The 7,105-nt window shown below is 35.7% G+C and overlaps 1 long non-coding RNA gene across 1 annotated transcript; it reads left to right on the top strand.

The window, feature by feature from the left end:
• Nucleotides 1-411: 411 nt before the first annotated feature.
• LOC107855658 lies at nucleotides 412-6,897 on the top strand. Its single transcript, XR_007052141.1, has 8 exons — nucleotides 412-3,915; nucleotides 4,009-4,358; nucleotides 4,462-4,568; nucleotides 5,141-5,295; nucleotides 5,374-5,592; nucleotides 6,059-6,185; nucleotides 6,259-6,596; nucleotides 6,697-6,897. It is a non-coding gene; the product is annotated as an uncharacterized LOC107855658 (long non-coding RNA).
• Nucleotides 6,898-7,105: the final 208 nt, after the last annotated feature.

Here is a 7,105-nt window from a genome sequence, read left to right as displayed (position 1 = left end):
ACCAAAATCGGAAACCCATATTTTTCGATATTAAGGTGCCTTGATGACCACGTGCGAGTGTCACATTTTATATTGGAGGGATATATTAGTCATCCCATAGGATATTTCCTGGTCGAGTAACTACACGCACTGAGACCCTTTCAGTAGGGGGCCTGAACCTATATGGCCCATAGGTGGGGTAGAATGGCAAAGCTACATGGCACAGGTAAATAGTTTTAATGGCATGTTAAACCCAGTTTCCTTTCTTGTCACTTATATATATATGTATGGTTGTATGCATATGGATGATTTTACTTGGTTTTGTGAATAGCATTATTTTATCCCTAACCTGAGTGTATGCTAGTGTTTACCTACTAACTCGTCTACTGGAGGCTGTATACCCATGCTATGTAGGAACCAACCATTCTACTCCTCTTGCTTAGTGATTGGATTCGGGTACAGTCGGTGTTGGATTGAAGTGGTGAGCTTCCATAGTTCAAAAATCATCTGTTTTATGTCACAGTTTACTTTACATAATTCTTGTCTTTCATAAACAATGGTTTTGGATATGGTCCGGACAAGGTACTCTTTGGTTGGTCTAGAGGCTTTGTATGGACAACTGTAGACTTGGGTATGGTATGGGCTGTTTTAGTTAAAAATATACATTAGCTTATTATCATGGTATTTAGTTTTATGGCTTCCGCATTGGTTTAGTTGGTTATTGGGTGGTTGGAATTGATTTGGTTGGTCTCGGTTATAGACTTATCCCAGAGTCTCTACATGGTTGTACACATTATCTTATTATATGCTAGAACTTCAGTCGACTCAAGGTATGTGTTTGGTGGTTGGGTTAGATAACAGGGGCAGTTTTCGATCCTGGTTGGGCTTGGGATTACCCATTACGTATAGGCCCTGTTTTGGGATAGGATGGAAGCAGAGTAGTATTTTGGGATAGAGGTAAGGAGTAGAGCCCGGTGGCCTAGGTTAACTCCTTTTTGTTTGAATAGGCTTGAACATGGAAGTGGTGGTATATAGTTAGACTTTAGCTTTCGTAGTGATATGTCTTGGTAAATTCTAAGTTGGATTGGACTTACTCTCTAGCATGAGTCCATTTATTTGGTATTCTATGTATTTGTGTTGGGGTAAGGTGTGATTGGTTCCTTTGGGTGGTATATCTCTAATTCCTTATTCTTTAAAGGGTAATGTTGGATTGGTAAGTTCGCCGGTTGTGAACAAAATATGTGGCTTTGGTAAAGGTTCCATAGTGGAGCTAAAAGCCCGAGAAAGCCATTTGGGATGTGGAAGTGGACATGGAAGTCCAAATCTCCTCGTTTGTTCTTTGTTCCAAAAATTCGTGCGTGAGGTGTGTGTTCTTCGAACACATCCTTGTTTTCTAACTTGGTTAAGGGTGAGGAATGGTTCCACTTGTCCTGACTAGGTACTCTTTGGTTGGTTAGAGGCTTTGTATGGACAATTGTGGACTTGGGTGTGGTATGGGGTGTTTTAGTTATAAATAAACATTGGCTTATTATCATGGTATTTAGTTTTATGGATTCTGCATTAGTTTGGTTGGTTATTGGTGGTTGGACTTGATTGAGTTGGTCTCGATTATAGACTTATCACAGAGTCTCCACATGGTTGTACACGCTATCTTGTTATATATTCGGACTTCAGCCTACTCAAGGTATGCATTTAGTGGTTGGATTGCGTAACGGGGGCGATTTCCGGTCCTGGTTGGGCTTCAGATTTCCCATTACATCTAGGCCTCGATTCGGGTGGTGACACAAGTCATATTTAAGCCTTTTCTTTTAAAAAAAAAGAAATTATCGAAAAGCCCCTATAATTTGGTGGATAGTACCTGTAAATTTGAAGGCTATTTATCCGAGTAAAAATTAATGTGGATAAGCAGAAAAAAACCGTTTTAAAGCCCGATTAATACAAATTTGAGCCCGAAAATCTCACTTTCCAATTTATTTGGATTCTTGTTAGAATGTTAGTTATTGCATTGTATTTTCTTTGTTACCTAAGAACAATGTTTGTCTTGGCTTTATTTTATTATGCCCATTATTAAATTTCTTGTCACGAAACAAAGAAAAACATTATTTTATGTAACTATTTATTTAATGTGATTGGTTATAATCTTATTATTGTTTCATTTTTCCATTATTTATTATTTAATAATTTTATTTGTCCTTTATCTCGTATCTCACTTTTATTTTATATTATTGCACGTCTATTCTTCAGATTATTATTGTGTGACATTGTGAATCAATAAAAAATAATACAATCACTACAAGAAAACTGTTTATTAGAGACCACAATTTAGGGATAACTTGTAAATACGGTCCCTAAAAATATCCTTTTAGGGATGACATTATTTAGTGGTCTCTATACATGTACAAAAATTCAATTAAGCCCGTGGGAAAAAATTATCTGATCGGCAAATGTGAAAAATTTAGGCGGGAGTCACGGGCGGGATATGAAATATATTTTTATATAATAAGTGAATAAACACTAAAATGTTTCTCTCTCTAGAAGAAGGTCCTACTGATCGATTCTCTCTCTTTCACTGCCAAAATAGACAACTCTCTGTCTTACCCTCCGATGAAGTATAATCCCTAAATCTCATTGCCTATATTCCTAAATCGCTCATTGATGTCACTCAAAAGTTGAAGGTTTTGCTCGTGAAAAAGATATTATTGGAAAGTTTTATAGAGAAATCTGCGAGGTGAGTTTGATTATTTGATTTAATTAATTTCTTAAAATTGAGTTTATTTATTAATTAGGTCAGTGTTTGTCAGGAGTTAATTTTAATTTGTTTGCAGAGATCTATGTATTAGTCAGAAATGGGATTTTAGGTGTAATAGTAGTTCTTATTTCATTAATTGAGATATAAACTATTTTAATTATGTTAAATTAACATGAATCTGCACTTCATATCTACTGGATGCCATTTTTTGATTTGAAGATTTGCTAATTTCTATCGCTTTCTATAGATATGGAGCAGTTAAATGCAGTGAAAGAGGCATTGCATGCGTCTAGGGCTCCATCAAATCTTTTGTGTAGAGAAACTGAGAAAAATAGAATTCTGGAGTTTTGTAAGCAAGTTGTGGAACAAGAGAAGGTAGAAATTTTGAATATATTTGTGGCTGCCTCAATGGAAAAGGTTAACAACATCCTGGTTAATTGGGAAGAAGAAGAGCTTAAAAGAATGGTAATTGCTGGATTCTTGATTCCAGGGCGTTTATGTTGTTTTTGCCTTTTGCTCTGCTCTAATTTTGGGTGCTCTCAAAAGTTAGTACCAACTTTTTTTTACCTTTCAAGATTTTTTTCTACTGTATGATTTTTTGATCCTGTGGAAACAGACTCTGACAGAAATGCAGTGTAAGGCTGCGTACAATAGACACTTATGATCTGGCCCTTCCCCGGACCTCGTGTATAGCGGGAGATGCCATTTTTTTTCTTTTTTTGAATGATTTTGTGATCATGGTCTGTGTTACTATTAATACTTATGGTTCTCAATTCCATAATTTTCTGATTGCAGGTGTGCTGGTAGGTCCAATTGCTGGCCTAATACTTATTTTAGGAAACATTGGGGTGATTTTATGTCTCTTCCCAGCACATGTTTTCTGGATAGTATACACCCTTGTCAAGTAAATGTCTTCTTTTAGGACATTCATTTAAGTTGTCCAAAGTTGAATTCTCTATTTTCTAATATGGATTTCATGACAGTTGGACAGGACTAATAGGTTTGATGCACCACTTAAAGTTGCTTTATTGTTCGCTTTGCCAGCTTTATTTAGTATTTGGTTGGGATTAAGCATAGCTGGTAGTGTTCTTTTTGGAGTTGGATATGGATTCTTTGCTCCTTGGGTTTCTTCCTTTGAAGCTTTTAGACATGACGATAAATTTAACAAGTTTGTTCATTGTATTGTTGTAAGAAACTACGTATCAAAGTCTTGTTTTTGGTTCTGCGGTTAAGTAGTGTTGATTCTTTTTTAAGATTGATCTGGTTATATTAATTTTCAGGATGGAACATGGGGAACCATAAAAGGTAGCTATGCATATGGTAGTGAACTGTAAGGAACGAGTATAATCCAGCCATAACTATACATTCTGTTCAGAATGAATATAATCTAGCCAACCTTTCTCTCTCTCTGTACCTTCTCTTTATCTCTCTTACTCTCTCTATTATGGATGCCGCCGATCGGCTACTACACGACCCCTTTCCTTCCTCCTCTCTACCACCAACAAAACCCCAACCCTAGTCATCATCATTGCTTCAGATTCGAGCCCCAACCACAGAAATTCATGAGTTGCTTCTGAGTTTTACTGAAGCTGAGGTAAATATTGTGAGACTAAAAGGCAGTGTTCCGTTGGTATGTCTTCGTCTTAGGTGTTTGGTTTATGCTTATACATTTATATATAGTTAATTTTTACAAGTCTAAAGTTGAAACTTTGGAGCATTTGTTGGATTATCAGGTATTTCGATGGGGTAGAGAAGAGATGGATTTTCTTCAACAAAAGGAAAGTACCTCCATAATAAGCACAGGATTGCAACTTCAAGTAAATCACGTCTTTATTCTGAAGTGGGTATCATTTCTGTGCTTTTGTTTCTAGCGTTATGGCTTATATCTTGTCATGCATATGTATTGTACTGTCAAAGAAACTGTCTTTTGAGTTCGAGTTTTTAGTACTAGAGAAATTAAATTCTTAAATATTGGATTGAGACGGGTCTAAGTAACGTGACATAGGTAGTGAGGATTCATACCGACCCCAACTAACTTGTGATTAAGCTGTACTTGAATGCCGAAACCTTTTCATTTCTGCTACTAAGGTATATCTGTAGGGAGCTCATGGTAGAGACTCAATACTCCTTTCTTTATGAAAGCAGATGATCTGATCACAAGTTGGCTTGTGAAGATACTCATATATTAAATCATCTGCGCTTGGTTGTGGTTCTTATTTCAATCACTTTAATGGTTCTTACAGTGCATTCGAAGTGTTTTCAGTCTCTACTAGGCTCAACTCACTGCTTTACATTTTCTATGTCGAAATTACGTGGCTTAAGTTCCTTACGATAATCACGTTGCCTTTTAAAGTTGTTTTATCTTTTCTGTTTCTTTACTAAATCTGCTGAAATATTCTGCATTCTCCTCAGCTATACTGGAAACGTTAATCTTCACAAAGGGGAAAACAGTCTCAGCCGTAGGAAATCATTATTGGATCATTAGTTGGGGCTTTCGCTCTTCTTCTTGCTACTATTGTCTCTTGCATACTACTTCAAAAAGGACAAAAAACCTCTCTTAAAGAAAGGTCTATTGCAAAACTTAATTTTGTCATTTTAATTATGTTTTAAAAAAAATTAGTGGGACTCACAAGTTTTTATTTTAGGCCACGTTGAACTGAATTTACCTCCTCAAAGGTTTGTCTCTTCCTTGGGAGATCCTGCAACAGAAGCAGCACACTGCTTTACAATTGTTGAACTTGAAGAAATGACCAAGGACTTTGAGAAAATGGTTGGATCAGGGGGATTTGGAGTTGTATACTATGGGAAATTGAAGGACGGAAAGGAAATTACTGTCAAAGTTCTTACAAATAATTCCTTTCAGGGTAAGCGAGAGTTCTCAAATGAGGTAAATAGGTGGATGTTCTTACTATGCTCTAGAGGCTTAACATAATTTCTTTTTAAGTTTGCACAACATAGCGTCTAATTATATCTAGTGAAAGCTGCATAATTATAAAAGATTCATTCAACGTGAGAGGATGTTTTTTCAGTGGTGCTCTTTTACACTCATCAAATGTATAGTCCGTAGGTCACAGGCTGTAAAACCTCTAGACCGGCAATGGACTAAACTTGATTAATTTGTTAGAATGTTGCAAATTTTTCCTTTACATTGTGCAAATTTGGATTTGAGGCAAATTATAGCAACCATTTTCCAGTTTATATATGTCAAATTTACGATTTCCATTCCTAGTGATGGTTTTTCTTCTGTGAAGAATGAGTACATTTTCAATGAATTAAATTATTGTGGTTTGCTTGGACTTTTAGTATATGAATACGTGATATTTGACGCAGGTTGCTCTGCTTTCAAGAATACATCACAGAAACCTTGTACAATTTCTGGGATTTTGCCCGGAAGACCGGAAGAGTATCCCTGTGTACGTATTCATGCATAATGGAACTCTTAAAGAACACCTCTATGGTAAGTTTATCTCCTACTTTGATTAGAGAAAGTTCTATCCTGAATTATGCTTAATGTGTATAAACATTGGCAGGTCCTCAGATACCTGATCGAAGTATTAAATGATTTGATTTACGAACAGACTCCACCTACACTTTCAGTTGTAAAATATTTTATAGGTGAGAGTGGGCTAGTTATGCCTTTCTTAAGTTAATACATAAGGTCGAAGTGAAATCTAATTCTTCCATACATACAACTTGAGGTAGACCTCGTTCTAGTCCTTACATTAGCTGTTTCTAAGTTAATACAATAGTATTTTATATGGGCTTGTCAACTCTTCCTTTCCTAGCCTCAAAGCTTATACATCACGGGTTGCCAGCTAATACACCAGTTGTTTTCGTTGAGGGAGGAACAACACCTCAACAACGCATGGTAAGCGAGCCTAGTTGTTTCTCTCACTTGTTGTTGTGATCAAATCTTTTCTTGCTCAATTTCAAGCTATCGAAATGACTCTTTACTTTGTTCTTTACAGGGAACGGTCCTTTAAATGATGGATAATTATTGATTAGGCGTCTGAAGCTGATTATCATCATTGCTGAGACCTTACAATATAAGCTAGGAATGTTAGATTTAGGATTATGTAACCAGTTATATGATATTTATATAATGACTAGATGATAATTAAAGTGTAAATACATTTGTTTGTAATATATCCAAAACTTTTCTTTATATATTTTTATGTGCATCTCGTTCTCTGTATTGTATTTTATAATAATTTTAAGAAACTGGACAAAGAAAATTATACTTTTAGTTAGAGACCATAATTTATGGTCTATAAAACAGTCCAAGGATTATGTATTTCTTAGTACGAGCAGATAATGATCGCTAAAGGTCTATAGGGACCAAAAGAACATACATGTAATATTTAATTAAGGACCAAA

This window comes from Capsicum annuum, chromosome 1, assembly GCF_002878395.1.
Source record: "Capsicum annuum cultivar UCD-10X-F1 chromosome 1, UCD10Xv1.1, whole genome shotgun sequence".
NCBI classification, from domain to species: Eukaryota; Viridiplantae; Streptophyta; class Magnoliopsida; order Solanales; family Solanaceae; genus Capsicum; species Capsicum annuum.
This window is presented reverse-complemented; position numbering and strand designations above follow the sequence as displayed.